Raw genomic sequence first — 26,850 nt, forward strand, 5'->3', positions numbered from 1 at the left:
CTTATCTTGGATCTGAATACAACAGTTGGTGAAATTCTGATTCTTTGACATAAATTGCAGAATTCTTTTATTTCAGTAGGATGAGGAGATTTAAATGAACTCTTGTGTTCATCATAATTTTATGATGAACTCGTAATTTTGCAAACCGTTTCAATTCTTCCATCTTTATTATAATATTTGTATTACAAATAATATAAGTACTAAAAAACCCAAACTCCTGACCCTGTAACTGAGACTAAAGGCTGTAGCGAATTATGTTAGGATTGGAAGTGTGATACCACGACAAAAACCACCAAGATACTGATGTACTGGGTGTGTTGTGTATGGAGCTATAGCTTTATGAAACTCTAGTAATTTTGTAAGAATTGTCTACTTCATTGATTTAAAACAGGTGAGAATGTAGTTTGCCCATCAAAATGGGGATCCAGCTAGCCTGTTGTCCTCAGTGAGAAACCCATGATACCTTGCTTTTTAAAACAGGTGAACAACAGTATGAAATCTTATAAAACAAATGGTTTAAGGAAAATTTTCTATGTATGAATGTTTTCATATAACACCATTTCTTAAATTATGTTCCATATATTAGCATTCTATAAACACGCAGCTTTTTATAAACAGCCTTAGCTTGTAGAACCAAAATCTAAACACTCGGCTCAACACACTTTCTCCTACAATTAAGCCATTATGAGTTGAACTTCTGCATTTATTGTTGCATTTTCAGTTCAAAGGTGATTATTTCTTTGGTAATTGAGTTTCACTGGTTTTGCATAATTTGCATTAATTACAGTAATTAATGATAATATTACTCTGAAAAGCATATCTTCTCTGTCACATACCCAAAAGCTGAGCTAGTGACAGTTCATTGCGAGTATTGGAGAGGACAGATAATATAATATGAATAGCTTATAAAAACTGCTCTTAAGTTTGTCAGTGATAAATTTTAATGGGGATAAATAATTGGAGCTATTATTGCAGCAATAAGGGCTTTACAATTCCATTTGCTTCTCCTTTCCACATTGAAAAACAGTTTAAATTTTTCATAAACCATAATACTTTGGCTGCCCAAGATCTCTATTGAATACTGATAGACAGAACTAGGATTGGAGAGATATAATGTGTTTTCCATATATTTTTTCTCCATAGTGTGTTCACGGAAGCTTAAGAAAGTAGTAGGTAATACAGATATAATCATGGCTTACCCAGCATTTTGTCAGATTAGCATGTAGCAAAAAAGGTGACATGTATGCATTGACATGTCTTCATCCTTATTTACATGTACCAAGCCTACCATACCTAAGTATTTCCAAAGTAATAAACCCTCTGACAGTACAGTCTTATCACAACACTCTTGTAAGCAGTCAGATGGAAGTTATTTCTTAAAATCCAGCAAATCTTCTGAACATATCCACATAGCAGAGTTGCCACTTCAAAATAATCATATTCACCCCTAAACAGATATTTCTGCTTTTTACTGTCTAAGGCATCTTTTAATCCCCTCCATTTGCAGTTCCATAACATGAAAAGAGAGAGACTGATTTGAATATTTGGGTGTTGATGGTTTGTACTAGGATCCTGAGAGGGCAGAGGAATGTTGAAAAAAATGTCAGAATTGAACATATGTAGATAATGTCCAGAGGAGGCCATGAAAATCATCAGAGGGCTGGAGCACCTCCCCTATGAGGACAGGCTTGAGAGAGTTGGAGTTGTTCAGCCTGGAGAAGAGAAAGCTCTGGGGGGACCTTATAGCGGCCTTCCAGTACCTGAAAGGGGCCTATAAGAAGGCCAGGAAAGAACTCTTCACAAGGGTTCGTAGCAATAGGACAAGGGGTAATGGTTTTAAGCTAGAAAAGTGTAGATTTAAGTTAGACATTAGTAAGAAGTTCTTTAGTATGAGGGTGGTAGATCACTGGAACAGATTGCCCAGAGAGGTAGTGGAAGCCCCATCCCTGGAGACATTCAAGGTCAGGCTTGATGGGGCTCTGAGCAACCTGACCTAGATAGAGATGTCCCTGCTCACTGCAGGGGGGTTGGACTAGATGGCCTTTGGGGATCCCTTCCATCTCAGTACATTCTATGATTCTATAATGAAGAAAAACGTAAAGTAAATGAAGTGACTGAGGAGATAGTGAAAGAGTAGCTGGTCCAAGTGACTAATAGTAATTAAAGGAGACAGGTAGTGAGGTACATCAGAGGCTTGTAGACAAATAGTCAAGATTTTAAGCAAGTAATGAAAGTTGTATTGAAGTCATCCATACTGTCCAGAGCCTTATTTTCTTTTTTAAATTCAGTTAGTATTTTTCGACTATGTTTCTGGGGAGCAGGTTATACTGCCCATGGATCCAGAGAGGATATGAGATGCCATTAACTCAAAGAATTCTTTTCTAAGTCTTTTCCACAGCTTCTCTAAAATTTGCTAAGCTGCTACATGATAGACTGCACCAGGAGAATTTAGGTCTCTTGATTATATTTTTCTGTTATTCTGTTATAAAGTCATGATAGTGTCTTGTTAGCTGTGTTTCGTTTTCTTGATTTTTCCTATGGATTCCTTCTTCTACTTTAAACATTTAAAATAAACACACTATCTTGGACATATTTTATGTGATTGTTTTATTCCTTTCAGGAGAAAAACTGTTGTGTGTAAAACTGTTGTGAAGATGGGTCTGGCAGCTAGAGCCAAGCATGATGGGAGCAGGTGCTCTACAAGCTTTTCCATACAGCTCTGCCAACAGAGCTCGCTTTGGTCCAGCCAAGCTCTTGTCATCTCATTACTGACTGTCTCCTGGGCAGGCTGACAATTGGGCCGGATTTCTTTTATGTTGATAAAGAGCAAATTGGACTGGATTGCAACTATTTAACTCATTTAACTTCTGAAATACATTCATCTGGACTTTCAAAGGGTATTGTCATGGCCCTGAGGGCAGCAGTAGGCCTTAAATGCCCTGACCAGCCCCACCTGGCCCCCGCTTCCATACACCCTGCCTTTCATCTAGGGTATCCATTTGAGCTCGGGTCTGGGGCCCTGGTCCTTCCCTACTCTGTGTCACAAGTGTGCCTGTCTCTGTCTTCTCTGTGGACTGCAGACCTAAATGGTAACCATGTCTCTAGCCCTGCCTCCTCCTGCTTCTGACTGGCCCCCGAACAGTCCTGCTCTATCCCCTCGCTGTGTCTGGGACAGCCTGCCATGCTCAGGCTCTGTGGGACGGTGCACAGCCTGTGCTGCACTCACCCTTGGCTCCTGCTTATCCTCCTTCATGGAGCTGCCCAGCTTCTGATACTCCTTGAGAGGTGTGTCTTTACAGAGTCTCCAAAATTTTGCTGTAGTATACAGAAAGCTCAGAAATGCTAGAGAATTTATACAGTCATAATTGTGATCTAGAAAAGTAGAAGAAACTTTCTACAGATAGATAATTGCAGCATTTAATTTAATTTGTAATCCCTTAGGTAATTTTGAATACATAAGCTTAAGTGACCAACTCAGCATCACAAAAGAGCCCTGTGGCTCAAGGCAGAAATTCAACCCTAATCCCTTTGTTCCCCATCTGCTCAATTTGTGAAGCGGGTTCTTATGAGAAAACAGGCAATTAGAAGTTGTTAGTGTTGATTTTATAGATGGTACTGAGAACTCATGCAATATCTGTCTAGTTCAAGTTGTCTGTATTCACGTCTGTTGAAAAAGCAGGTATTGTAATGTAGAAAGGAGAAACATTTCTGTCGTAGTTGGTCATATGTTTCAGTGCCTTTAATGTAAAATAAACTCTCGTAGTCTTTTCTCCTCAAAACTTTGAGAAATCTAAAAAAAGCAACTGTTAGAAGAAAAATATCCTAAGTATTTACCATTAAGATAAGACTGCATTTGTGTTTTGGCTGCAAAAGGACACAGGCTCTAGCTGATATACATTCACACTCTCCTCTTCCTCCAGCAGTACTTGCTTCCTGCAGCATGGTTCCTTTAAACTTTGTCTATTTTGTGCTTGGCTATTAATTATACCCTCAAGAAATTAAAAACCTTGGATTCTAAATATGCAGGTTTGGCTCAGTCTTGCAGAAGTTCACGTGCTCAAGAAAGTACATTAGGGCGGTACTTCACAGCTAATAGTTCTGGCATTTCTAGATAATGTCTACTTAGTCTCACCTTTCAATATGCTTGGTCCTTGCAACAAAAAGAAAATGATGAAATAAAACTAATCTCTGTCTTTACATGGCCTCCCTACGTTCCTTCTCTCAACATCACGGGAGAGACTGTGCTTCATATACTGAATTCACTTTCATTCTCTGTAAAGTTGTGAGTTATTTAACAAAACGCAACTGAAAAATCTCAAATGGCAGCAGTTTCACACCTGCTACCCCAGACCAAAGTTTGTTAATTAGCACGAAAACAATGTTTCCAAACTCAAGTGTTCAGAAGAGCATTGTGCAGTCTCTAGCAGGTGTTCATCACAGGAGGTGCCTTAATGATATTTCTTAACTAGATTATTTTAAACCATTATATTTTGAAATCTCTTACCTTTATTAATTTTGTTTCTGACAGTACAGTCTACTGTAGTGCATATGAACCAGTGCCAAAATAGATGTAAATCTCTCAATTCTTTTTGTCTTAATTTCCTCTTGAAGATTTCATTTTTAATCAAAACTATCCTTTGTAAAGCTCATCTACCTTCCATTTCTTTCCCCAGAGGCCTCATCTGAGGTCCACTGAACTCAAGAGGAGCTGTTTCCCTGAATTGTAAAGGCTTTGAATCAGCTTTCAAATGCTTTTAATGTGGAAAAATAAATAAACATCAATACATTTTTTTTTTCTCTCTCTCTCTCTCTCTCTTTTTTTTAAACAACCCTGCAGTTGCTTTGAATAATGTGCATTTGCTGAGATCACACAGTGCCTTGTTGAATTCAGCTGTATGTTGAGTAATTGAAGACAATTATTTCTGTCAGGTCAGAAAATAACCTTCAATGGATCTCTGCTGTTCTATGTTGAACTGCTGAAAGTTAAATAGAGTAATTTTGGTATTTTAGCAGCATTTTACTGTAAACAAGAGCAAAACTGTTTTCAATAGAGGGTTTTTTGTTTTGTTTTTTTTAAAAAGAACCCTTGGGGTTGCTTAAAAACATGCACTTTTAACAGCTTAAAAACCAGTACAATCGCTGGTGCAGCATGGTGGATCTGCAGTTGTCTTTTGTGCCACAAATGGTTAACTTGGAGCATAAAGGAAGCCCCACATTTAAAAGTATGAATAAATGAGATACGGTGCATTTGCAAATACTATTATCCCAACTTGATGTCAGAAAAATCCAGTTCATACCCGGTTTGTAACATTCTTGCATGGTCCCAACAACTAGGATATGGCTGGCTTGGGCAGTCATTCCTTCTACCATTTTTATTCGAATAATTTTTTCAGGTCTAGTTCCATTATGTGGGAATGTAGTGCCCTACATGTTCAAGAGGATTCTACAGCACACACAAAAAAATCGGGAGGAGACACAGAAAAAGCAGTGAGAAGCCATTCAGAGCAAAACTTGCCAAGTTTAGTGTAAGATGTGAATAGTTTGCCTTCCTCTTATGTCCAAAAGAGTATAATTACTAGTTCAGTTAGAAGTCTGCTGCCACTTAATTGGCTGCTCACAAAGTAATGGTTAGTGTCATGTACTGCTACTTACCTGACACCTGCGTCTCTTGCTGGAAGAAAACGGAAGAATAAATTTGAAACATCTAGAGAGACTTCTAAAGTCATAGTAACAAGCAATGCACTTTTTAAGATCTCTGCTGAGTTCACTGTCGTGCTTGAAAAGGAAGAAGAATACTGCATGCATTTACAACATTATTTGATCTGCGTTTCAAGGGCAGAACTGTCATCTGTTATTTATGCTGAGATCAAATGTTCAGTGTGGCTGGTAACAGTAGTAGGCAGAGACCATTTCAGTGTTAGGAGCCATTTTTCTTCTTTTTTTTTTTTTTTTCACTATTGAGTTTTGGAAAAAGAGAGTAGGGATGGAGGGTTAAGAAGATGATGACTTATATCAACTGATTAACATGGATTGAAACATAAAGCTTCTTTGTTTAACTAAAATAAAATTATTTTGCTAGCCTCATTGAGAGAGGGGAGAGTCTTGAAAATGCCAATGGCTGCCTATAGACACCCTGCTGTTAGCCCTTCTGCAAAACATAATATGCACACTATTAGCATTATCCACAATGAAGTGTAAGTGGAATAATTTAAAAATATTGATTATTCCCTCTATCAAATGAGGTCTTGCTCTGCTTCATTCTCTTGTTTTGAGCTCCTTCATAGGGTTAGAGGACTCTTCTATAGCAAGTATTAAACTTTAAATTGGAAGACACTTTATTGAGTAATTATTAACAGATTGTTATGAGAATTCATTGATTTGAGGATTCCACATCCATTTCCATGTCTATTTCAGGAATTTTCGATTGAGTTGGGAAAGGAATACCTGGTTCATATAAGCTGATATATACATTTGTACCTTAATGCCATTTATGTGTGAGAAATATTGACCAGCCTCCTGTCTCTTTATTTTCTCTACTATTTTACATAACATATCTGTGAAGCATTGTTAGAAGAGACCAGAGCAGAACGGCCTTGTTTCTAGCCTGCTGTCAAGATTTGGGTTTTGCTGTTGTGAGAGGTTACTGAACCTGGATTATGGGGTTGTTTTTTTTTTTTTTTTAAAGAAATTGATTTTCATTAGGAGATCTTACAGACCAAAACCATTGCTAAAGATAAATCTTTTCTCTGTAAAGATAAGCTGATTGCCTCTGAGGTTTAGGAAGCAAATCCTTCTGTTTTAATGTGGAATTAATGAAAGAGCAGTGCTGGCTTTCTCATGTGAGGCTTGTCTTTTGCTTTCGTGGGGCTGGTGGTGCTTCCTGGATGGTGTCCATGTAGACATGAAACAAATGCTGTTGCATGCTGCTTTATCTGGTGGTAACTTCAGGATTGGAGAAGCATGTCTTCCTGGTTCTCTGTCCTTCCCTTTCATGTATGCAGAAAGATCTAATGAGTATTTTGGGGTCTGCTTGACAAAATCCAATAGATGTCACATTCTGGGATGAAACTGTAGGATGTATAGAACACTTACAATATGTCTTACAGCTATTTGATTTGAATTCAGAATTTTAGGGGTCCATAAGAGGGAATGAGAAATACTTTGCAGAGACAGTTCTGCATCTTGTGATCCTTTATGTGTGCAGGCCAGATTTGAAGTTGATTGATTGAGCAATAGAGACCAAGAGGAAAAGCTGACCTAGTTACAGAAGAACAAAGAAGAAATTCAAGAAAAGTTTCATGATGCGTCTGGCTCTAATGCTTACATTTAAGGATGTGACTTGCCTGAAGCAATTAACAGGCTAGAATCTAGAATGATACTGCCAGCCGGACATAGGTGGTTATTTGTAACTCTGAAAATTAGGCAATCGGAAGGTCTTATGAGTAAGCATAATGATGTAAATTACTTCTTCCAGAGTAGGTACATGAAACTTGGCAAATCAGAAAGAGGGAAGATCAAAACAAATAAGCAAATAAACCCTGCTGCTTGTCAGAGATGCGAAAAAAATAAAATGCATTTTATCCTTCCCCAGCTTAATCCTCAATACTCTTGTCAAATACCATTTTCACCATCATTTGTCGCTTTTGTCATATCCGAAGCCTATCTGCTTTTCACATTCTTCAGTATAATATTCTCTTCAGCATAATATTACTTTCAGCATTATTTTGATTTTGTGAGGAAGGCCAAGAACTTCTGTGTGTGAATAACTTCAGGCATGTAGAAAAAAAGCTTTTCATGTTAGAAAAAGCTGTAAGAGGATATACCAGGTGTGGAACAGACTATTGATTTCTTTAAAGTCTTCCACTGAAATGAACATCTCTTGATGCAACATAGTCAAGTGTAATCATACCGGCTCTTGGGGACAGCTGCCTTACTTTAAATAATCCTTTTGCTTGCTGTGACTCACAGGTGACCCTGGCTTGGGGTAGGGATGGCTTGTGAGTGCAAGTTACTTCTGTTTTGTTTTGAGCTATATGTGTATTTTTCTGTGGAAATTGAAGATAGAAGCTGATGATCTGGGCTATTGTGTAGGAATCAGAATTTAATGGAGAGAAATGCAAAACAATGAATTCTTATAAAAATCATAAAAAGAAGGAAGTGCTAGAACAGAATGACTACATAAAGCCTTGAGAACACTAAGCAGCAAAAAGCCTTAAGGTGTCAGAAGGAACAGGATATTGGCATGAATCCCAGATGCATAAAAACAAAATTAAAGGAATTACAAGGTACCGGTTAGATCTCAGCAAGAGCATTTCATGCACTAATAGCCATGTGAGAAAAACGGTAATTGCTCATGGTAGGGTGAAAAACTATCTAACCAGTATGCTTTTTTTTTGGCTCAAAGACTTAAATTATGAGCAGGATACAAGTTAAGCTTTTTCTTGGATATAGTGGAGGATGGGGAAAGCCTTGGAATTTGTCCGCTTAACTGGAGTTTTAAAAAGATCAGTGAGGTTCCAATAAAACTCATCCAAGCAAGCTCTTTATATTTGTAAGAAATGAGTAAGATGACAAGATACAAAACTACACACAGACACGCATAATAAATAAATAAATAAATATTTCCTTCACTAATAAAGAAGCAAAAGTGATGTGGAATTGGTTAACCTTAGTATGTCAAAGTTGCACCTGTATGCTGTGGAACTCTGCTCCCTTACCAAGGGCCTCAAATGTTGGCAGTGGGATGTTGAAGTATGCTTGAGAATCTGGGTTTCTGTTCTTCAGTTCCATAGGAATTAATTATCTATAATAAAACCTACATTTTCAGGTGGGTGACATTTAAAGACATACATTTCCACCAACTGCAGTGAGAGTATCCAATCTGGGTTTAAGTCAGCTAGTGAAATACAGCAACATTTAATTCTGGATGAGAGAGCTTAATGCCTCCTATTGGGATATCTGCTCAGAATCTGAATGAAGGCAGGTCTGCACAGAGGGATGTGTTACAGGGACTCCAGTGCATGCAGTAAATGAACCTGTGGATTAAGCTAGTCCTGGAGTTTACTTGAAGTGTAGTCTTCACAGTGAACTCAAATATGTTAACTTTCTTGGCTTTTTTTTTAAAAAAAAAAGCCTGAGATGTGGGACCATGTGGGCTACCTCTAAGTACTAAAAGCATGAAAGCCCAGGGATCAATTCCTAGTTCTCAAGCCTAGTAGCACAATACTGGGTCATGTCTTCATTGTTCTGTGTTGGTTTCTTCTAGGCTGTGTACACGGCGTGTAGCACTTGGCTTTTTAGCGTCCTTGGGATCTAGACTATCCTGAGGCAGTTTCTTTTATTGTGTGTTTGAGATTTGGAAATGAGGACTGTGCTGCAGCACAAAGTGTCTTTAGGGCATGATCCCAAGGTTGTGTTAAATGCTGTGGGGTATGTTATGAGGGCATCTAAGCATGTGTTGGAAGAACCTTACACTGGTCAACAAGGGGAATTGCAAAGTTCTCCACCTGGGGAGGAAATAACCCCTTGTTACTAGTACATTTTGGGGGCTGACCACCTGGAAAGCACCTTTGCAGAGGAGGATGTGGAGGTCCTGATGGACAAGTTGAAAACGAGCTAGCAACGGGTCCTTGCGGAAAAAAGGCTAACTGTCCTGGACTGCATTAGGAGGACTGCAGCCAGCACGTTGAGGGAGGTGTTCCTTCTTTTCTACTCAGTGCTGGTGGACCACACCTGCAGTACTTTTTCTGGTTCTGGGCTTGACAGTCCAAGAGAGATGGAGCTGCTGGAGAGAGTCCAGATACAAAGAAAGTCAAAGAGATTTACCTGGGGTGATATGACCAATGAGGCCACGTGTGGCTTATGCCAATCATCAACATTAAAAGCAATGAATAATGAAAACAGCCCTTCGAGAAAAATATGTCCATGAACATCTAACACTGTGCAAGGCTGCACCCAATGTGGAACTGCTATGTCTAAAAACCAGGCCGCCGGCCAGGACGCTCATGCCTCAACCATCTGGAGTGGTTTCCTGCTCTCCTGAGTTCCTAGTACTGGTTACACTGTGACTGGAGCCCTTTATCACTACCACCTCCTGTTCTGATCGTGCTTAGTAAATAATCATAGATTTTTGTCAGTGGGTGGTGTGGTTCTGTCCTTGCAGCTACCTCAGCCCCAGATTCTCGCATGACAGATACCATGCTGACAGAAATGCAACTCAAGACTAAACATTGTCATACTGTGTATACAATGTTGATACTGAAGTCACTGGGAAATTCACTTGCATAGGATGAGAAAATAATTTCCTGCCTAACTCTATGGAGTCTGTTCACATTTAGTTTTAAGAGTAAAATATGACTATAGCAATTAAATTATCCTTAAAGCATTTTAGAAACATGCCGTTGTGTCTAGCAGAGCACTATGACTTTCTTCTTTTATTCTACAATTTTTTTTTATTTTGAATTTCTTTTTTTTAGGACATGACCAAGAGCTTTAAAAACACAGTATAGCAAGAGCAAGTCTGTTATCTGTAGTATGAATATATTTAAGCTTTCTGTCTTGTAGCACTTCTCTGTCCCTAAGTGTGTCATGGGCACACATTACAGAGTAGATTGGAATCAACAGATCTCCGTTGATTCCAGGAAGTCATCTTTATCCTACATGTTGTGCTTATAGCAGCAAGTGCTTTTTTGTAAAGAACATTCACATTCTAAGAGAAGAAAAGGGATGGAAAGTAGTTCTAGGTACTTTTTCAGTTGCCAAAGTGACCAGTTAACAGATAGATGACAAGGTTAAATGCCATTAATTTAGAACTTGTTGAATAGTTTATAACAAACAATATTCATTAAGCATTATTCCCATTTTCTATTTACAAATCTTACATATGTAAGTCTTTTCAGTTTCCTCTAGAGTACTCACATTTCTTTTAAGACTAATTTCTAACAAATCTCTTTTCCTCTTTATTTGTAAACTGCTTGCTGTAACAGCTAGTCATGTTCATTGCTGGTATCACGGGATATTGATTTTGCTTCTGGAGTGGTTTTTTTCAATAATAGAAAAATTATTAATCTGTGATAACTTTTATTAGAAGTTCACTCCTTAAATGAATGATTGAAAATAACAACAACAAGAAAATCGATAGCATTTTGGATATCCACTGTTACTGTCAGCATTGCTAAGTTCTGCAGTATTAAGAACATGGACAATATGAAATTATCTGTGCCTGTAAACACTGGCAAGATCTGCTAATGTCTTCAGATCACCTTCAGGTTTACTCAAAGTTAACTTGAAACAAATAAAATCAGAAGATAAAAGCAATCATTACAGTTGACCTTTGTGTAATTTCATTTCACGATAACTTTTTATTCCTTCAGTTCTAACTATGCAATTAATAGTAAAAGAGATAAAGAGCAGTCAGTTTCCTGGCAATAACCCAGGGCTCAGAATCCGAGGCAAATTAGATAATGAACAAAGTCCCAAAAGCAGGCCCACAGTGGAAATGGGATTTAAGAACTAATAACAGACATTCATGAAAATATGCACAGGAACTGGAGGTAAAAACCAGCAGTCTCAAATAAAGGAACTGACACTATTAGAAGACATAAATGATTACTTAAGACCATCTTCAGGGAAACAAAGTCTGCAGTCTGTTTTTGAAACATTCACATTTATTGTAACTTCAGATGTTCAACACATGTAGTTTTGTATTATAGTTTTTAAAATCACAATCAAACATCAAAAAGGAGTATTTTTGTAACAAATCACAGTTAATGTGGTTTTCTGTAAAATCAATAGTTAGATATTCTCAAGGTCTGTGACTTGCAGCTACAAGCCCTATGCATTTGATGATTTTCTTACATGGGGTAAGCAGAGATAAATACAATTGTTTGGAGGGAGTCCTAGGAAATAATGACCCCAATTTTAAAGTTATACAATATGGCAATGGAAGAATGTTGGGAAAACAGCAATATATTGACTGCCTGTTGGGGTTTTTTCTGTGTGTGTTTGGCATTTTGGGGGGTGGTGGTGATAGATTTTTCAGTATGTATTCCCTTCTGTGTGCTTTCCGGGGTTACAGTGCAAGGAATAGCTGGTAACAACCAAAGGTATGTGCCTTATTAAGTAAAAATAAACTGACAGAAGACAAGGTATGTAGCAAAACGTGTTTATATGGCCGTAACAAAATAATCTTAATGATCAAGTTCTTAGCACAGATGAAACAGAACAACTGTATTATCTTCAATGAAAATTGAAGCTTAACTGTTTGGCTTGATTCTTGTAACTCTAAAACGTGACCATATGCATGTAAGTTTGATTTTTAGCAAAGTTTCAGAAAAGTTCTAATGTACAAAAAGCTTAATTTTTGTTTACATAACTATCAATTATTCTGTTTATTACAGCAAACTTAACAGGATCAGAACAGCATTTGTTTGAAGATAAATATGATATCTGGTCCAATAAATTACCTAGGCAAGCTGGTTTAAGTCTAATGAATTCTGCTTTTTTGCCAGCAGAGGAAGTATCAGTGAGAAGTACAGTTTTGTCACAATTATGTGACATGGCACGGCTCTAAGATAAATTTCAAACACACCACCAGGGACGAGACCGATCATTTCATTTAGACTCAGTTCAGAGTAAGTCATGTTATCAGATTTCTAACAAAAGATAGGATGGGAGATTTCTTTTGAGCACCTGACACTTGAAGGTCAGCTGTTGTCCTGTTTTTATGTCTATGAAATATTTTGCAGTATGTCGCCATAATCCCAAGTGAAGAAAAGTTGTGCCTGGGCCTAAACCTGGGTCCCTTTTTCTACTGTGAAAAAGGGTCAAGGTAGAAGGGAGAAAGACACTTTATGCTGTCTTAAGACCTGGAAATAAAGTTTTACTTGGTCTTTGCTCTTTATCCACCACTCACTGACATCTGCACTGTCTAGAATACCACGTTAATGCTTGCATTTACTGTCTGAGACAAATGGCATGCACCATGGGGATCTCACAGAACTTAATCAGCAATCAAGATGTACACCAAATATGTGGAAAGCAATTACATTATAATAATGCAATATAATAAATTAAGGTCATATTGACTACAATGAATTTGAATAATTTAATACCACTGAAAACCAGTATCACACACCTATTGAAACATTCATTACGATAAATTCTTTAGGCGATGTAACAAGCTTATCATTCAGTATGAATATTAATAGTCTCTATTTCCCAGACATCTAGGCAATGAATAGAACTGACGATTTTGTCTGTAATACAGAAATAATGTTCTCAATGGCAGTGAAGTTTTTGTTGCTGGGAAGATATAGAAAACAGATTTATACTGGCAATTATGAACTGCAGTAAGGTATAGTGTACAGGACAATTTCTCTCTAAGTTAGTATTGTTAGCAAAAATAAATTCAATAGTTTTTGGAGGAGTGTCAATATTTTTTATATAGCCTGTTTCTGTTGTTTTGCTTTAAAAGTAAATAAATAAAGCAAGCCCCACAGTTGTCTCTAAGACAAAAACAAGCAAGAACAAATGGTGATAGTATGGTCAATGACCTAAACAGAGGTTTGTATTCAGTTGAGGTCTTTGATAAAAGTTTTGTCTTTCTAAGTGTCGTACTATGTTTGGGCCTCAGGCCCTTACCTGTAAAAAGGGAATGGTACGATTTATTTCTTGTGATTTTTTCGGATATGGGCCGCTTTGGACAGAGCTTGTCTTTGTGCAGTACAGGGTGGGCCAGTGCTGGCTGTTACACTCTAATAAAAAATGAAGTATGCTTTCTTCAAATTTCTTTGAACTTAGATACAAGTAAAGAAAATTTTTTTTCCATATATTATAGAAAGGATAAGCCACATCATATTTCCTGGACTGACCCCGTTGTAGCATGACACCTGTAAAGTTACTGAAACAGAGTAGTACTGAATCATTTTTGTGTTGTGCTCTCGAGAGTTTCTGCTGATATGTGGACAACAGTAGATATTGCCTTCAATAAACACTTTAGAAAGTTTATCAGGATATTTAGTTCCTTGATTTCTTGGTGACTCTTAATGGCTTTATAATTGCAGATATTCTAATGGTCAAAGGGTTGCCCTTTGTCATCCAAGGAGTAGATAAATGTTGAAAAATGGTTCTACTCCACCTGGAGTTAAAGGAAAAAACCGCTATAGTTTCAAACCTAGGCAGACTTTGATCCTTGGGCATTTGGGTGATTTAAAAGGTTTGCTAGATATGGCTTAGTGAGGCATAACATCAGAAGAATACATTTTGTATATAAATTTCACTTCTGGTATTGACTTATGGAAACTAGAAAAACAAAATGCAGTTCAAGATGTGAATCTTGGTTACTTTTTACAGCTGCATGACATGCAGTGCGGAGTATCAGAACGGTTGTAAGCTACGAGTTCCATACATATCCCAAGAAGTACAAGTGAGCACAGCTCATGTTTCTGAAATCTGTAGAGAATTGTGAAAACTGAGAGTATACGAAAGGAATATTACTTCCAAATATATGATGTCTCTGAATTATTCTGTTACATTTTTCTAGTTGCTTTTCTTTTTTATATGTTTGTCTCACTGCCTTAGCACTTACATAGTTTGTAGTTGGACTACTCAGAAATTAATCTTTACATTAATTTTAAGCACACCTGATGCTTATAATTTGTTATTACTCTTGTGCCTTTTTATTGTTCAGATTGCAAATGTATTGCAAAGAGTGTAGCAGTCTAAATATATGAGAATATTTCAAAAAGTAAATTAATGCATAGAAAAATTAGCTGACTTGACACATTTGAACCCTAATCTTCTGGACTCCAGCCTACACTTAACCACAGCACTCTCATCCTCACAGTTTTTCAAGGTAATACCATCAGATGATTGCGATATGTTCAGACAATGCAGGTATGAACCAGGTATGAAATGGGGGCCTCACAATCCCAAAGTATAAGTGTGCCTCTGGTGTGAGTCCTCTGTAACATTCAGAGGCATCTTGGGGAAGGCTTGTCGCCCTTCAGACTCCATTCTGAACTATGATATGAAGTATTTCCCACAGATATTTGAATTCTTAAATTTATTGCGTTTAAAAAGTATCACAGTGTTTAAATTTATATTGGAAATTTACTATAATACCACTGCAATAACTAGGAGTTAAAAGCATATTAAAAAAACAATTAAAAATTTGTTATCGTCTGATCTTATAAAATTTTGAGATCTATATCAATGCTGACAGTCTGAGAGCACTGTAGCACTAGTGTCTGAGTAAAACTTACTGTAAGATTGGAGGGAAACTGTCAGATAGCACTGTCATCTATCACTTACTATAATAGCTGTAGTAGAGAATCTTCCCAAAATCTAGGACAGTTATTTTTTTTATCTGCCATTGTTTGACAAAAGTCACATGAAGATACACATGAATTTTAACTCTGTTGCATTAGAAGCATTCTTTTACCACTTTCAGATTCTCCTGTTTAACAAGACATGATGAATGACATGTATTGCTGTGTCAGACTTGTTTCTTGGGTGTCTATGTACCTATTGTGTTACAATATTTAAAACAGATGTTCATTTGGATGCCATTTGCAATTATTGGCATTTAAGTTATTTTCATTGCCTTGTGCATTTCATCGTGCTAGATACAAACCTCAAATGCCTAGCAATTGTAGAGTGGCAAACGTGAACAGCAAACAAGTTGCGGAGTTTTGTGGGCTAGGAGTGCACAACAAATAACAACCACTATCTTTGTAGCCTAAAGTTGGAATAAAGTTTGTGTAAACAAACTTAAAGTCATTTGGTCGATGTCACACAGTTATTAAGTACAAATGAAGTGAGCTGGGGAATTCTGTAGCTGTGTGTCATTCACTGTCTAACATGCAACATTTAGTGATTAAACATGACTTGAACTTTTTTTGCCAAATCCTCAAACACAAATTTTGTTAAATCCAGAAAGGCATTTTATGGTTGGACTGAGTGATCTTTCATGTCTTTTCCAACCTAAATGATTCTATGGTTTTGGCACAAGCCAGTATCCTTAACCCAGTGATTAAAGGAACTCAAGCAAGATATGATGAAGAGGAGAACTGAAGCAGAGATCAGTATTGTGCCCTGAGTATGGGTCTGTTCTGAGGTTGATCAGTCACAGCTTTAACAGAGAACAATATTTAGGATCTTGATATTTTTATTTTCTTAGTCACTCTAAGATTGTGATTTTTTTTTAGTGTACCTTAGGATAAAATTGAATGGGTGTATTTATTAATAACATTCCCCTTTTATGAGTTAGAAAATAATTTTGCAATTTCTGGTGGTTTAAGTTCACAGACCAGAACATTTCCCAAATATTCTTGAATATCTGAGCACATCTTTTTTATTAAATATTCACTTAGTTTTAGGAATCTGCTCAGTGCTTTAAAATATACTGTATTTAAAATAACGTATGTCATCACAGGTGATAACATGGGTATCACAGGTGATAGCAGCATGTGATCATGGTGGCTGAAGTAGTAGAATTGTTGTCTTAAAAGGGGCAGCAATCTCAGAAAGGGAATGAACTTGTTACTCTTCATGCAAGAGGCTCATGTTTTAATTTTAGCTGACTAAGTCTGTTTAAAGGTCACTTAAAGCTCTTGTGTAAACATACTGCCTTATGCTGTGGTGACATACTTATGCAAATATAACTGAGCTGAATGAAGACTTAATTTTGCTGTATTATAGGAGTCATAAATAGTAATAAAGTGAACATATTGTGGTTTGTTTTTCTGGAATATGTCTTGGAATTTTCACACAAAAATAATGAAGATGTCCCAAAAAAGGCAATTTCATGTTGAAAATTAGTTCAGTAAAACAAGATCTCCTCAAGCACAAATAAAGTTAAATAAAATTAAATCTGAATGGAACTTGATTAACACTTGTCAGATAGGGAAAAGAAAAAAAAATAGAGAAAAATTTCTTCATTTGCAGTAAGTACTAAACATATGGACAATGAGACAATTCCGGTAAATTAGCAGCCTGGTTAATTCATTAAGAAGTCATCTCTTGGGTAATTGCTGAAACTGAAAATGTTGACAGCCTATTATTGAAATCTCCATAGGATGCTAATGCAGAGTTGAGGGATTTTTCTGTGAAGCTGAATGACTCCCTAGAGTCAGAGAAAAGAAGAATGTTGGCTGCCACCCTGTAGTTTGCTGAGAAAGTGTTCTTTATCATTAAATTATAAGAATATAAAGAAGTAGTTTAATTTATAAAAGGCTATGTTGACATCAGCCTGAGATCTAAGTTTCTGAGCAATGGTATGCTGGAAATCTATAAAGCTTTCTCTTTGAAAAGTTAAATTGGATTCTGTGTCTACTGCCAGGAATAATCACATGTATTTTCAGTTGGTTTTTTTGTGTGTTTTTTTTTTTTTAATATGTCTGTGTGGTAACTACATGATAACAAATGCTGCAGTTGTGCAAAATGGGCCTCTCTGCAAAGGAAGGCTCAGTAATGTGAAATCCAACTATACTCTTAATATAGCTAATTCGGTTTCTTATTGTTACCATCTGTATTAAGTAGCACCTAGCAGCCAAAGCCGCTGTGGTAGGTACTGTACAACTGCAAAAATACTGCAGGGTTTTTTTTAATAGTGTTATTGATGTCTATCATTGCTACATGTTTCATTTTTTTGCTCATTTAGCATGATTCTTTATATTGTTGCTATATATCTTTTGGATTGCAACCCTGACAGTAAACTTCAATGTAGGAGCCAACTCCTTAATTGAAGTCCATTTAAATTTAGAATTGAAGTCCAATTTAAATTTCCAAATCCAAAGTTTGAAAATTAATATAATTTTCTATAAATAATACAGTTCTATCTGATAGTGTAATCTTCCATAGTATTAATCTTTAATGATCAACTGTTTCCACATTTCTCTTAACTTTAGATCTACCCAGAAAAAATAACAGTTGCAAACAGTATCCAGTGTCACACCCTCCCCCCCCTTTTTTTTAACAATTATTAAATGTCTTCAATGTCTATGAAGAAGCTTTGTGGATTAAAAAAGAAAATTATTAAACAACACTTATCATCAGTTTAAATAGAAATTTCTTGAGTACCTGAATTTACAGGATGATCAGGTTTGGGACACACTGAAAAACAGATTAAGACTTAGTGCTAGTGTTTTTTTTCTTCTGAAGTTACCTAGCCCACTGGAAAGTAATCTCCCCAAGAGATCAATATGTCCCTCAGTGTGCTAATTGAGTTAGCCTTCCAAACATAAACAGAAGGAAATAAAAAGCACAGACAGCTTGCAAATCCAGCTAGGCCGTAAATAAATCAACATGTCCATTAAGATCCACTGACTTTCCGTCCATTTACATTTATAGGTAAGTACAGATTACAAACAGGATATTGTAAAACAGGTGCCACTGACTATGCGCCACACTACCCTACAGAAAGCTATTTTTGCGTACTACTTCCTGAGACTTCATTTTCGGTGTTCTTGCCATGAAACAAATACCATTGTAACTTAGATGATGTTTGACAAAAGTAGCATCTTAACAGGAAGAGTACTATTGGTAAATTGGACTTAGAATTCAGAGTATGAACTTCATAAGATTGTATATCCTTGTTTATCTGTGTAAGCGTGATTGCCCAAGCCTTTTCCATCTGTAATTAGCTCATGGTTCGAAAACCTGTTTTCATGAAAGAAACTTACTGATCTAACTCTGCAGGAACTATTTCACAACTTCAGTGATAACATTTTGAGAAAAAGTGTGGCCTGTCAAGGCCACATGGTTCTTCCCTATTCTGTGAGTTCTCTCCTATTCAACAAATACACACAGCAAGGCCTTCCTCTTATAGTGGCACACTGAGGACATGACACGCCATCTAGTCAGAACTGGTGCCCTTTATGCTTGTCACATTGGGTCCAAAAGCCACATGTGTGTAATGTGACTAACAAAAACACGTACTGCTCTCAGAAGGCCTTGGATTGGTAAAGGAAAAAAAGTCTTAAGTAAACAGTTCTGAGCCTCAGCCCTTGACCACATGTAAGTATGTCTGGTGCCTCTGTGCCCTGAGTCATTCTGAACTATATACAAGAGGCAGGGATTTGTCCCCTGACCTGACACAGCTGACATACAGCATTCCCAAAGCTAGCATCAGTTCTAATGCCTGATGTAGGAACTGAGTCTTGTCGAATAACCTGAAGTAGGATGTGGTCCCTTCCTTTTTAGTGAAAGGAGACTATCCTAGCTGAATGGATAGTGATTAAATATTACATTCCATGAAATAACCAGTGAAGTGATTTCAAATGGCTTAATTCGAATGGTGATTATTTAATTCCTAGGAAAATGAGTAATGAATCGGCTGTCTTTATACGCTCAATTACCATCCAAAATTCAGAATAAGATCTTGTTTGTTATTTCCTCACCTCCTTGCTATTTGCATTTAGCAAAGCAGTGAAATACCAGTTGTAATTTGAAAAGAGTGACCTATACCCAAGTTGCATATGCCCTCACAGATGTTACTGCACTGAATCTACACTGATGTAAGGAAGAAAGAAAACAGAGTGGAAAGAGGCACACATCTGAACTGAGTGGCATACATGAATGATGCAGTGATTTCCCAGTAAAATAACAACAGAAGTAATAACATTATCTAGTAATTATTGCTGACATGCTACTAACAAAATACAATTCTTGTATTTTGTCTTATAGCTAATTATATTCTAATCCAGTATCTTCTGCATCACTACGTGGAATTCACCACAGGAGTAACTTTCATGCACTGCATGTACGGATTTTGGACTTGATTGCAGGATGTTGCTTTCTGGTTTGGGATTTAGTGATTTAAGTATAAATAATATTTCTTCCAAATAGTACAATATCTTAATTTTTATGGGGAAAAAGCATTAAGAATTAACTACTGTGATACAACATTAAAAGGATCAAATCTCTCCTGGATATAGATCTTACTGAAATATGCTGAGCTTGAAAAACTGAATAGAGAGAAAAAGTACTACTACTTCCTTGAAACTCAAATAAGATTTTCACTGTATGCCTTGTGTTAGAAACCTTGAACCTGTATCACACTTCTACTGAAAAAGCTTTTACAATAGCTATGTATATGTTACTGGCTGTGCTATGAGTAGAAACACTATAGCTATCCATAAGCTACTATCAGACGATTCATTGCTGCATGCATATAAAAATCTTTGAATGAGAAAAGCAGCACAGCTTTTAAATGGGAGGCAATGTAATGCTTGCTTAACTGCACTCTGTGGATTATCCGTTACAGAATGTCCTGCAGTGCAAGAGTGTCAATCAGTACTTAAATGGGGACATGAATTAGCTCAGAATAGCTACTCATTTTCAGTTGATTATTGTTCCAAATGTTTTATCTTTAGATAAATTAATGAAGTACTATGGTCATCCTTTCTTTGGTTCTAAGGCATGAATGATATCTGACAGGTGACTGATCTTACAAATTTTCTTCATTGATCATGGCGTACTGTTTTGTATTCCACCAGATCATTTCACCTTTTCTTGAAGGACATGATGACGTATCACGGCAGGTCATTGTAAATAATAATTGCACATTAAATGCTTTACACTGGACAGCGTCAGCTTGAATACCTTACTGGATCACTGTCATCTCACCATGAACTGTGAGAGAAAGGAGATACGTTTTCTAGAAAGTACACCTTAAGTGATATATTTTCTTGGATTTCTACTGTTATGCCTGAAGATCTCTTCTAAAGGGACATTTTGACCTTTCCACTTGAGAGGGGAAAAAAGTGTTGCAGTTACATATTTAGATCTGTGTGGATCAAGTATGTAATTTCCCTAACTGGTCACTTGGCCAAAAGCAACATGAAATTTTTGTAATGCAGACATAAGTTTAGAATAAAGCATAACATAGTGTCATTGTAATGTAGGGAAAGAATATAAGCAGATCTTGCTTTTTAAAAGTAACTCTGGTACACTAGTGTCATGGTTTGAGGCTGGGCCAGCCACTAACAAATAACAGACACTCTCTATTATTTTCATGCTTGTGACCCTTTTCACCCCCAGCACCCCAACATGCAGTACAAGATTTAGCAGTGACCTTGGTCGCTGTAAGAACAAGTATAAGCAAGGGCCTCTCTGCACACCATTCCTTGGTACGAGCTATAAACATCAGGCCTTGTCACCGCTAGAAGCAGTCACTGTCTGGAAAAACATGCTGTTGGTTTCAGAAAATGCTGTTAGTTAGAGGAGACTTAACTGAAAAGTTAAAGCACTAAAACAGAATTAGTTCTGATTTAGGCCAAACCAGGACAACTAGTTAGGGAACATGCATTAGTTACACAGAATTTTACGTTCCCTTATTTAACTAAGAAAAAGAAAAAAACAACACAAAATTCCTCAGAGCTTGCTTTGCTCTAGGCAGCTGTATGTGGGGTGTGCTCAGGTTAGCTACCTGTCCATTATGTTTTGGATGATATCCTGCATTCTAAAGGGATTTTGAGAAAAAGTGTGGCCTGTCAAGGCCACATGGTTCTTCCCTGGTTTGTGTTTTTTCTCCAGTCTAGGAGCAGCTCACTCTGATCATTACTAAGAACTGGTAGTTCTCTTTACATATACTAGTAAATGGATTTCCTGTATCAGTGTGAAGAGAACACAAACATTTTCTTTCTACTTTTTTCTATAAATATGTTCATGAATGAATATAGATGGTGACAGATACAAACTAATATAACAAAAGAACCTGTCAGGGAAAATAAAAATATTATCTAAACACTAAACAGTGAGTAAAGATTTCTTGGCCAAATTTTGTACTTTGATCCTTCCAAACTTCCTGCGTTAATTAGTGTACTGGTATAAAATAGTCTTCCCAGGTATCTTGCAGATTCCAATCAAGAATACACATCCATTTCTCAGTAAAATGTATCTTATTTTTATAGACCTTTTCTCCTGAGGTTATTTCTACCAGCTAGCCCATTGTATGTACATAGGGTAGAAGATGTGGGTAACGTTACTTAGACCAAAACAACGCACACAAATTTCAACTAGAATTTCGCACGTCCAGTCAAACAGGAACATTAATCCATTAAATTCTCTCCTGAGTAAAGAACTTAAGCAATTACGTATTTCCCTTAACACAGTCTCACTGTGAGATAATCTTTGTCTTCTCTGGAACTGAATATGGAAATACAGTAAATGCTTTGCACTGACTTAGTAGGTGAGTTGATCAAAAATAATTGGCTACATGAGTCACTTCAGTGTTTTTTGGTTGTAGAATACACAGTGAATTCTGTGCCTTTTTCATAACACTATGCTCCAAAGGCTGAGCTTTAATTTTCTTCTAGCCCATTTGGCTCTAGAATAAATGTTTCTAGGCTGAAAAGGACTAGAAGTCTCTTTTTCAGAAGTTCTTTGATATGTTTTAGAGCATCTCTTATGGATAGATACAGTTTTAAACTCACTTTGGAAGGCACAATGCTGTGCTAGTTACTTTAGCATAATAGTGTGCTAATATGACTACTATTTGTGGATTAGAACTCACTCTTGTCTGATCAGCTTGGATGAGAGGTGGTAAAGTTCTGATCCATTCACTTCCATTCATGTCCTTACTCAAAACATGGTTGCACAAATTTATTCAGTGAAAAATGGCTAGTTTAGTAATAAGCGTAACTGAAAATAAGGCTTCCTTTCAAGCAAAATTTCAGTGTTCTGCTATTTATTTTTATTAGAACAAAAATGAAACTTTGGCAGCCTTCTTGGGCATAAGGCACACAGGGTAATTAAGAATACTGTGTAGACAGTAGGGACATTGCTGATTCAGGTTTGTGCTCTAGTTGAGTCAGCTCAGGACCTTGCCTCCGGATCTTGGGTATAAAGATGTACTAGCTAACAAGTCTTGTCTCCCATTGTCCTGGTTTCACTGGGATAGTCAGGCCATGGTGTGCAGGCCATTGGCAGTTTCAAGCCAGCCAGGTGCTTAAGCTAGGAGGGGCAAAAGCCCGGGCAGGTGACCCGAGGTGACTAACAGGTGTATCCCATACTGTAAACCTCACACTCATTAAAAAAGGGAAAGTTGGCTGAGGGGGGGGGGGGGGGGGGGGGTGTGTTCCTCCTTTTGAGGGTTGCTGTCCCTGGAGGGGCTTGCTCATCACTCTGCTCATGAGGACCACTCTCCCCTTTATTGTGACCTCTGTACATTCAGTGGGCTGAGTATAACTTTGTATACTTTATATTGGCATTAGTACTAGTATTAGTTTTGCTGTTTCATTAAATCTGTTTTCATTTCAGCCCATGGGTCTCCTCTCCTTTTCCTGATTTCCCTTCTTGTCTGGGGAGGGGCCATCAGGTGATAAAGCATCTGCTATAGTTTAGCACTGGATATGAACTAAATGTAGACACCAACAAAGTGACTTTTTCTGACTGAACAGAAAGCTTTAGGTGACCAGATCTAGTGAGTCCAAGAGCAGAAAGGTTTTTTTAAGTTACTGCTTTAGCCCCAACAGCAGCTTTGTCTCCCTGGCTAGTTTAAAATTGAGAACAACATGTTTTTCTCCGTCAATCCTGAGCTCACAGAGAAAGAGGTCTGACCTACATTTATCCCAGTAATGTTGAAATGGCCTTTTTTTCACTGAAGTTATCGGCTCACAGAGGAATAAAATGACTGTTCTTTTGAGGCAGCTTACTTTTAAATTCTGAAAGCTTCTCTTTCTCTCTTCTGCCTTTTATTACCATTTTCTGCATTTTAAAGGGCAAAGCCTCATTTAGGAACGGTTAGACAAGAGAGTGAACTTTCTGTCACAATGCAAGTAGTCAAATTCACCTTTTTCCTTTCTTTTTTTCTTTCATTTCTAAACTGGAGACAAAGGCCGTTTATCAAGGGTATGGAAGACCAAGTCTGACTATTAATGTGGCTTTCAATCGCTAAGACTATATTCAGATATCATTTTAATCTAGTTTCACACCTAGGTGGAACTTAATGTTTTGAAGTCAAACTTGGAATGTTAGTTATTTACTAAATAATGCTGGTTTGCTCTTCAGCATATTCACATTGTGTTCTAAATAGTCTTGCCCAAACATGGGTTTAAGGAAGCTGTTAAAGACTCCTGCATGTAATGCACGGATACATGTGATGCAGATTAACTGGCTGTTACCACCTAGAGGGCTTCATTATTTGAATTTTTGCCTTTAGATTTCAGCCTGTTGAAAGTGCTTGTGTGAAGATGCACTTGTTTCGTATTTCTGTAATTTGTATTGAAGCATACATTTTCCACTCCCAAGTGCCCCCAGATCAAAATTGACAGGAAACCTAGGTTACAAATAGTGGTGCTTTAAAGAGGTTCTGGAATGTAGAGGTGGAACAATTCTGGTTTATTGATGTTCATGCCAGATAGTACTTACTGGATGAAGTAGGCCTGTGCAAGCTTGGTTGATTGCCAGTACACAGAAGATGAATTGTAAGTTTGAGAAATGCAGAATCCAAATCTGCATGTGGAATTACTTATTTTAGCTTGTGTTTATTCCTTTAAAGTTACCTAAGGAAAGCGAAGTATGAGTCTTTTCTAGTTTTAATGCAATGTTCACGTCCATAATGTTAAAGTTTACTTAAATATAAAGATTTGGTGTGAATCCATCTGTCATTCCATACATTCTTCAACTTAGGGACTCTAGCCTCCAAAGAGGAAAGACTTAGAGAGTACTCTGTGGTTTGAAATGGTCAGAGCAGCATGATCTGTTAGATAAGTGATGGCCCAAGAGAATATGAGAAGGAAACTTGTGAAATTAGGAAAAGGTTAGGAATGGGAAATCGGATAGGCAAAGCTTGAGAAAGGGTTGGATAGGTGACTGATGAATTTCCATTATTGGGTGTCAGTGGAGACTCTACAGGCTGAATGTACACTTGTGGGTTGGGGTTTTGTCTCATGGGGTTTTGGTAGCAGAAGAGGAGGATACAGAGGTGGCTCCTGTAAGAAGCTTCTAGAAGCCCCGCCGGCTTGCATTTGGACCCGCTTTTGGCCAAGGCCAGGCCAATCAGCACCTCTGCAAATAAACATGTTTAAGAGTGGAAAAACCTGTTGGGCAAGCTCTTTGTTTGTGAGCGGATGAGAGGAGGGGGATGTGAAGGAAACGGTCATATGGACACCCAGGTCAGTGAGAAGGAGAGGGGGAGCTATCCTGGAGCAAAGGTTCCCCTGCGGCCTGTGGTGACGTGGTAGGCTGACCCCTGCAACCCTTGGAGATCAGTGCTGGCCAGATGCCCACCCATGGAGGACCCCAGACCGGAGCAGGTGGCTGTGCCCGGAGGAGGCCCTGACTCTGAGGCAGCCTGCGCTGGAGCATCCATCGCTGGGAGGGCTGCAGCCCGTGGGAGAGACCCGCGCTGGGGCAGTTCATGGGGAGCTGCAGCATGTGGGAAGGACTCAGACTGGAGAAGTTCATGGAGGACTGTCTCCTGTGGGAGGAAACACACACTGGAGCATGGGAGGGCTGCAAGGACCCCTCTCCCTGAGGAGGAAGGAGCAGCAGAGACACCTTGTGACGAAGGTCTCCGGAGGTGGCAGAGCTGAACTCGGGAAGAAAGGAGGGATTGGGGGGAAAGGTGTTTTTAAGACCTAGTTGTATTTCACTTTATCCTTGGTGTTGGTGGTTGTTTATTAAACTGATGTTATCTCCAAGTTGCGTCTGTCTTTTGCCCGTGACCATAACTGGTGAGTGAGCCCTCCCTGTCCTTTGTATCAACCCTTAAGCCTTGTGGTTGTATTTTCTCCTCCCCATCCCTCGGCGACAGGGTAGAGGTGAGCGAGCAGCTGCATGGTGCTTTGTTCCCAGATGGGTTGGCTCAAACCATGACAACTTGTAAAAGCCGTACTTGTTCTTGTTACATGGACCTGCTCTTACCTTTTTTTTGTGAAAAAGAAGGCATACCTAACTTCTTTACAGTCACAGGAATTAAATGAAATTTAGGAAGTTGAAGGAATGACTTGACTTCCAAACAAAAAAAGTACTGTGCTATAGAGAAGAAACGATCTTATATTAGAGGAGTATATATTAATAAAATATTAATGAAATTATTAATTACTAATTTTTTATTTATTTTTTTTTTTTAACCAAGGATAACTAAGTTGCTAGATGACAGTGAACAAATATACTGCCCTGCTTGAACAGGATAGATACACTTCAGTGGAAAGTCAATTCGTAGACATCTAGCCCAATATCAGAAAGATGCACAGCACTTTCATGTAGGTCAAGAAACCAAATGAAATTTGGATCCAGTAGGATGGGATTTCAAACTTGTGTGGTTTTAGTTTGCAGGACAGGTGCACTTCTTGGACAAAACCAAGGAAATAGTCATTTGAACAGCCCTGCATTTCAGTCACTGGCAAAGAGGATGTTCGACACTCAGTTCTGGAAGAAGATTGCATGTTGGTTTGCGGATAATGTGGATGCCAGAAACACTAGCCCTTATGCTACATTGCTGAAAGTGCTAATTGACTGTAAGTATGATATCCTTCCTGGGATGTAGTGCTAGCTGCTGTTACTTGTACCTCAGGGAGGTTTGTCAGAAAGTCTTTTTGACACAACCACCTGCTGGGAGTCTGTTTAGAACACTGGAAGTGTCACCTACTTTCAGTCAAGTCCAGCTTTGAGGATAAACAAAATACATGGCAGGAACAGTAAGGTACTGTCAGACAGCATTAGAACTGCAGTACATTAGCTTTTGCATGGAAATCTTGATGTAATTTCTATTCAAACAATTGATTCATTTCCTCTGGGAAATTTTATATCCAAAATGTCTTTCACAGACCTTTGCACAAAAGTTGAAGTTATATTATATGTTGTAAAAGCAGCCAGTATATTTGCAATTATTTCAAACAGAAA

This window comes from Leptosomus discolor, chromosome 3, assembly GCF_034619465.1.
Source record: "Leptosomus discolor isolate bLepDis1 chromosome 3, bLepDis1.hap2, whole genome shotgun sequence".
NCBI classification, from domain to species: Eukaryota; Metazoa; Chordata; class Aves; order Leptosomiformes; family Leptosomidae; genus Leptosomus; species Leptosomus discolor.